Source organism: Squalius cephalus (assembly GCF_949319135.1).
Source record: "Squalius cephalus genome assembly, chromosome: 17".
Lineage (NCBI taxonomy): Eukaryota > Metazoa > Chordata > Actinopteri > Cypriniformes > Leuciscidae > Squalius > Squalius cephalus.
The window spans coordinates 19,561,295-19,568,212 of record NC_137138.1 but is presented as its reverse complement, the minus strand read 5'-3'; positions in this window follow the sequence as shown (position 1 = coordinate 19,568,212).

The following is a 6,918-nucleotide window of genomic DNA, read 5'->3' as shown; positions in this document are numbered from 1 at the left end:
TTAATTTTACAGAATGACACTTTCTTTTCTTTCAGGGGTGTTTTGTCTGAGGCAAGTAAAGACATCATTAAAATAGTCCATGTGACGACAGTGGTTCGACCTTTATGAAGCAACGAAAATATTTTTGTGTGCTCAAAACAAAAACAAAATAACTACTTTATTCAACAATTTATTTTCTTTAGTGTCAGTCTCTGACATCGTTCACGTTGTAAACACAGAGCAGCGCTTCCGGGTTCTAGCCTGGGTCAGAACGCTGGCTCAGTACCAGACGCATGCGTTTGCGAACAGAGTCAGAGACACGAAAGAGAAGAAATTGTTGAATAATGTCGTTTTTTTTTTTTTTTTTTGCTCACAAAAATTATTCTTGTTGCTTAAAAAAATTAAGGTTGTACCACTATAGTCACAGTGTAAACAGCAAATAAAAATGTAACATAATTTAAAAATAAATAAATAAATAAATAATCATAAAAGGTAATGGAAAACATCTACTGTATAGTAAAATGAAATATTTATTATTTAAATATTGTTGGCAAATTGTTTAGTCATAATACACAGATATTTATAGGTGGAGAAAGATGCTTTTTGTAGCCAGATGGACTGAGATACACGTGATAAGTAGCACCAATATGTTGCCATGTGCTACAGTAAAATATACACTTTGGCGGTCATTTTATGAAAATGCTTGACCGCTCAATGCTTGAACAATCAGAGTCAAGAAATCCAGAGAGCTGTGTAAAAAATATTATTATTACAACCAAATCAGAAATCAATATTTATCTGGCACAAAAGAGGGAGACTTTCACTTAGATTGATATAATTAACCTTGAGCATAATGAACCTTTGATTCATATAGTCACCTCTTTTCACCAATACGAGTTAATAAGTCACTTTTAGATTTTTAGAATCCATTTTTTGACTGTATGTAATGTATGTTGTAGAACAAAACTATAAAGTCATTTTAACCACATAACTTTTTTTTCAAATTATAAAAAAAAAAAAAAAATGCTATTATAAAGTTGATGTGCATTCAATGGCATTTTCAGAGCAATGGAATGTGGAAGAGCGTTTAGAAAACCAGTCATTATTTTGGCAGTTCCGTTCGTTGCCGCTAGTGGTGCAGAAATCACACATTTCACCTTTAATGGTTCAATGCTATAAAAAATGTTCTTGCAAGGACAGACAAAGACAATAATTAGTTTATTAAGTGGTGAACGCCAGCTGTTCCCTTTTCACAGAGAACAGAAATGCTGCTATTAAAGAGTTTGAATGATTAATAATCTTAACTGGGGTGCTTTTGCACTTGCATGTATAATGCTCATTGTGGATGCATTTGTGTGAATTTTATGTTCCTTGAACATCTTCAAGGAAAAGTGTGCAACCAATGTTAAACATGGAAAAAAATGCTGATTTTAATTTTGTATTATTGAATAGTTATACTATTAAATTATATTACTGAAATGATTGCATTCTCCATTAGGAGAAACAGGCTGTGTATACCCTTCTGTTATATCAGTCTGATAACATTGGTATTCCAGTCTAAAACAATAAATAAAGAGATGTGTCATACAAAGTGTCCTGACAGTTCTGCGTCTGATAGATCTTCAGTGACGTGCTGCTGTTTCTTGTCTCTCCAATACGGTAGGAAGCATTGTAGTATAGAGACATGAAATGAAGGGTAGCAAAAAGAAATGTCAGGATGTTAACTGTTACCGGATGAGTGACAGACCAGTTTACAGTGACAGGATGCACTAAATAAACAACAATTAAGTCGGTGGCATCAAGACTGCATCCTAAAAGTACGTATACTTTCCAAAGGAAGTGCATTGTATAAATAGGTGAATTGGGATGCAGCCTTGGTAGGCGTCATTGCCATCATGCCTTTGATGGTACATTATGACAGCATCACCTATGGTCAGAATTTCATAAATCTATGGGTGCGTCTCAATCAGCTCCCTAGCTTCCTACCTAGGTCGTGAATCAGTATGTCGTGAATTCAGGCACTGGTAAGGACAGAAGGACATAGATGATAGTATCCTTCACTACCTTTGATATCCCACAATCCTGTGCTTTCCATTCTGTGACAGTTGAGATAAAAAAAATAAAGATGGTATCTGAAAGCATCGATGCTGATTTTTGATGGTTGATGGTCAGTTAAAGAATGTTTTTGACCAACGTTTTCCACTTTTGATTTCATTCGAGAAACTACTATTGTAGTAATTGAATATTTGCTTAGTTATGAGCAAAGCTCGCTCTATTTTGCTGTAGATCATTAAACCGTTACCCTGCCTCAGAAGTCTGTCCAAAATCAGTTTCTTGAGGTACCTTTGTATACAAACGTTGCCTGCAAAGTCATTGCCTGATAAGGTAACAAGGCAACAAGTCAGCTGCCTAGGTTTTGGGACGCAGACATAGTGAGCATCGATGCTTCCTGGTTTTCATAGTGCATTTTTTAAAAACTTTTTTAGGGAGCGAACGTTTTAGTCCACTAGAAGGATTTTGTGATTAAGACAGCCCTTAAAATGTCCAACTCCCTGATCAGTGCCCTGACTACTGAACCAGGGAGCCGATTGAGACCCACCCTAAATGCAGTGTATACCTGTCCTAGGTTTCTCATTCTTTACCTGTTAACTTAAGTGCACTTAAGTGGTTTCACCTAAATGCGTTTACTTATCCAGAAAAACAAATCTGCTGGTAGATAAGCAGTGAGGCTGTATCTCGGGAAAGTTTTTGTGCACTGACAAACTTTTTATGCTTTTATGCTGATTTTGTAACATCATTGCAATGCTCTGAGAATATCAAATAAATCTGGTTAAAATGTATAAAGTTTTAAATAATGGTTAATTAGAAGGTCTTTTCCTCAATTCACTTCTTGTTTTGTGACCAAAACAATCTACATGATCATAAAAGAATGCATACTATTACTGTGCTTGCTTGCATTTATATTCATTATAATGGTTAAAGTTGTATTTTGTTGTATTTGATTTATGATTGCCCAACCAGAATTTTCATGATTATTGGTTATTTATTTGATCAACAGAAGCAGTTATTTTCCATATTTTATCGCAATTGAAACCTACTTCATGTGGGGGGAATGCAATAAGTGATTTACAATTTATTTTCTAAATTTAAAAATGTAAGAATATTTAAGAATCATAATTTACTGAAGATATTCATCACAAGGACAATAGAAATGTCCATAATTAAAATTTTTGACTGGATTCAATGCCTTTAAATCTATGTAGCATGACCATACAAAACTCAATGGCCATATCAAATAAAGATTATTTCATTTTCAAAACCAGTTCAACAACACTGATAAAAATGATTTTGTGGTGAAGTAAACACTATTTAAGTGAAAAAGTTAGTTCAGGCAAGAATAAAAAAAAAACTAAGTAAATTCTATATTAGTATACTCAATTCAAGCGTGTAGAAATGAAAGCGTAAATATCAACGTTATAAAGTTAAGTAAAATTACTCAGCTTTTCTGATACTGGTGTTCCCATCATGCACTGGGCCTTGGATAATTAATGAGGTTGACTGTTTTATCATTGCTTTAGTTGTTAGGATTAGTAACTTGCCATTTTATGACATTTGGAGTTAATTTTCTACTCAAAATGACACAAAAACGATCCATCAAATGTTACCGTCATTGTGTATTGTCTACCAAGTATTGAGGTCTCTGCGTTCACATGATGCTTAACATCTGATATACTGTAGATATGCTGTCTTACACAAAACTGTTGTATTAATTACTTAGGTATTTTAAAGTAAAGCATACTTTAAAAGTGTGGCTTAATTCAATATTATATTGTTTGAGTGGAATGTATTGCAAAGGAAACTTCAACTAAATAAATATTACTCAAACTTTTACAAGCCAAGTTAATATTACTTACTTATTTTCTTTGTTACTGTCACTTAACTTAGTTAAGTAGAGTTTACATAATTCCATATGTGAAAGTTACTTAAAAAATATTTGTGCAAAACCTTGCCAAAGAAAGTTAATAAGTAAGTAAATTTTACTTATTGTTTTTTTCAGTGTACTCCAGCACTTTTTTTCAAAGTCAAGTTAATTCAAGTTTTTAAAGACAGCAGCAAAGTAACATGCTAATAATATTATTAATGAAGAAACATAAATTCAATAAAATTAAATCATTGGTTTGTTTTGCAGCAAGAACATTAGAAATCTGTTATACCAAACAGAGATCAGACAGTATTATTATTTTTACAAAGTATGATGAGGAGAGCAAGAGATCAATTCCCTGAGAATCTGCAATATTTTGTGAACATATGATGATTTAGTATAACGCACAATTAAGACATAAAATTAGACTACTTGAATTGACAAATGTATATGATTTTTCAGGATACATTCAACAGAATGACATCTGAACTGCAGCTCAAACCGTATCAGTTAAAAAAATATAATGTTATTATGGTTGTTATTCTGAGAAAGACCCCTTTAGTAGAAATATAAGATGATAAAAGGCTTGCATATGGTCATAAATCCTTAGAAATTGGTTAAACACTGGAACCAACGAATACCCATACAGCAAAAGAGATTGCATCAAATGACATTGACATGTTATTAAATATTGGTTAGTCTACATGCTTCAGGTCATAATTCTATTCCTTTAAAAGTACCACATCAACTGTGAACACAGAAAAAACATCACTGAAGTCAGAGCCACAATATCAACCACTATCTGAACTTTCACACGAGAAAAAGAAACACAGAAACATTGATATTGAACATTCTTGTCGTAAGAGGTGGGTAAATTAACATTTCTTTTTATTTTTTTAATTTGTAAAATGTACATAAATTATATTTGACTCATAACCGCCGAATGAGTAATTCGGTGAACCTCTTTGCAAAGGGAAGGAACATAAGTTAAGAGATAAAGAAAGAAAGAAAAAAACGGCACAAGGCATTCCTTGTTGAGATAATTTTCAAACAAACATTGGTCAAACATTTTTTTCTTTCTCCAGCTGGGAAAGCAATGTGCTACTGAAGACAGAGGAGGTCATCACACACCTTCATCATTAGAATCATCCCATGTATGTATTTAGAAGGGAAATTAAGGATACATATTCATTGCCCCTAACCCAAAGGCCTTAACACCCCAATTGTTTCATATGCCCATTCCTGTAACCAGAACAGAGATGAAACGGGGTGGCAAATATGACATGAACGTTCACAAAAAGTGCAGACAGGATATATAACTGCTGTGTGTTTCCTTCACCTGAGTGAAGCTTGTTCATTGAGATTGGTTTCTTTTCCAGATACAGACCTTTTTTTTTTTAAGTGCAGATAAAGGCTTTAAAGAAAAAAAAAGACCTTTTAAAGAAATAAACGTGGAATTCAGCCACATGCTTTTCAAATATTAATCATATATTTAATTGATATACATATATTGCCAACATTGGCACGTTCAATATTGCACACAGTAATGAAATATAGCACTGGGAAGAGAAAATAAATCCTAAAGTTTCCAAAATGACAAATTACATGAAGCAACACTGAAAGGTTGGGGAGAAAACAAAAATCCTGGCCACACCCCTCAACTAGGCTTTTGGTCTGTGACAATGACACATTACTGCTTCGGTACGGAAGTTTACCTCACATTTTGCCTGGCACAAAGCATTTGATAAACTAAGGGAAGATTCATCTTGCTTTCGTCAAGGTGGGGGGAAAACGCCTAAAGTGATTTCTAAATCACGTGTTGTGATCAGAATCTGCAAATAATGATTTGCTTCTCAACCGAAAAGACCATGAGTTATGCAATAGCATACAGGAGGGCCAGGGCCAAACAAAACCAGACGAGGGAAAAAAAAAAAAAAAAAAAAAGAGGGAGGGGGGAGGGGGGGATGGGGACCCAAACTTAGATCCAAAGCACCAGCCAGTGTATAAGCATGCAGAGTCTGTAAGGCACCAGGTTGTTTAATGCTGAAGAGTATGCTCCCCAACAAGTTTCATTAAAGTCAGGGTCTCCCAACACAGGTCCTCAAGGGCCCCCATGGAAATGTCTGATCAAACAAGTGTTGATATTATATTATCTTATGTACACTCATTCTTTGAAAGAAAAACGAGTATCAACTACCTGACCAAACATTACTGACTTCATAGACATTTGAAACCATTACAGAAAAGAGTCCTTGAGGACGAACATTGAGAAATCCACCTCAATGTGGCTGTGTACAGGTTAACATGCAACTACAGCATTCCTTGGCGCCACTCATCCTCTCATTGGTAGACTGATATATATATATATAGATATATATATATATTTCTATATATTTCTCTATATATTTTAAACCCTTTAACAGATTGTTTGTCAAATTCCCACTAAAAACGTGGGTTGTTTTCTTCTCCACTGAAATATATCTGATTCACAAAATCATACTTTGTATGTTTTTCTACATGAGCATTTTCATACGACTCTTTGTATGTTTGTATCGAGGGGTCTGGATTCGGTTACAAAAATGTTTTCGAGAAATCTTTCTCTTCTGTTGTCATTGCTCTTACTTATCGAGTACCTGTTTTATACACTGAATGACAACGAGACACAAATACATGGCATATCATCTGCAAGACAATAACTTCAATTAAAAAAATACACTGGTAATACTCCTCAGAATGTTTGCGAAGAGGTCGCCACCTGCACACAGCGACCACTCTGCTGACCTCTGTACCTCTATCAATCAACAGGTTGATTTTTTTGTTTAGTTTTTTTTTTTTGTTTCCCCCCCATCAGGGTTCCTATAGCTAGCCCTCAGGTGATGCTTGGAAAATCTAGTAGTGGCATGACTACCATGACAACCTCTTCAGTTGATTCGAAAATTTGGTTAAAAACTAAAACTAAAACATCTGATTTGTGCTGAAGTCATTAGCGTAAAGGAACCATTTCCTCGTAGGTAATC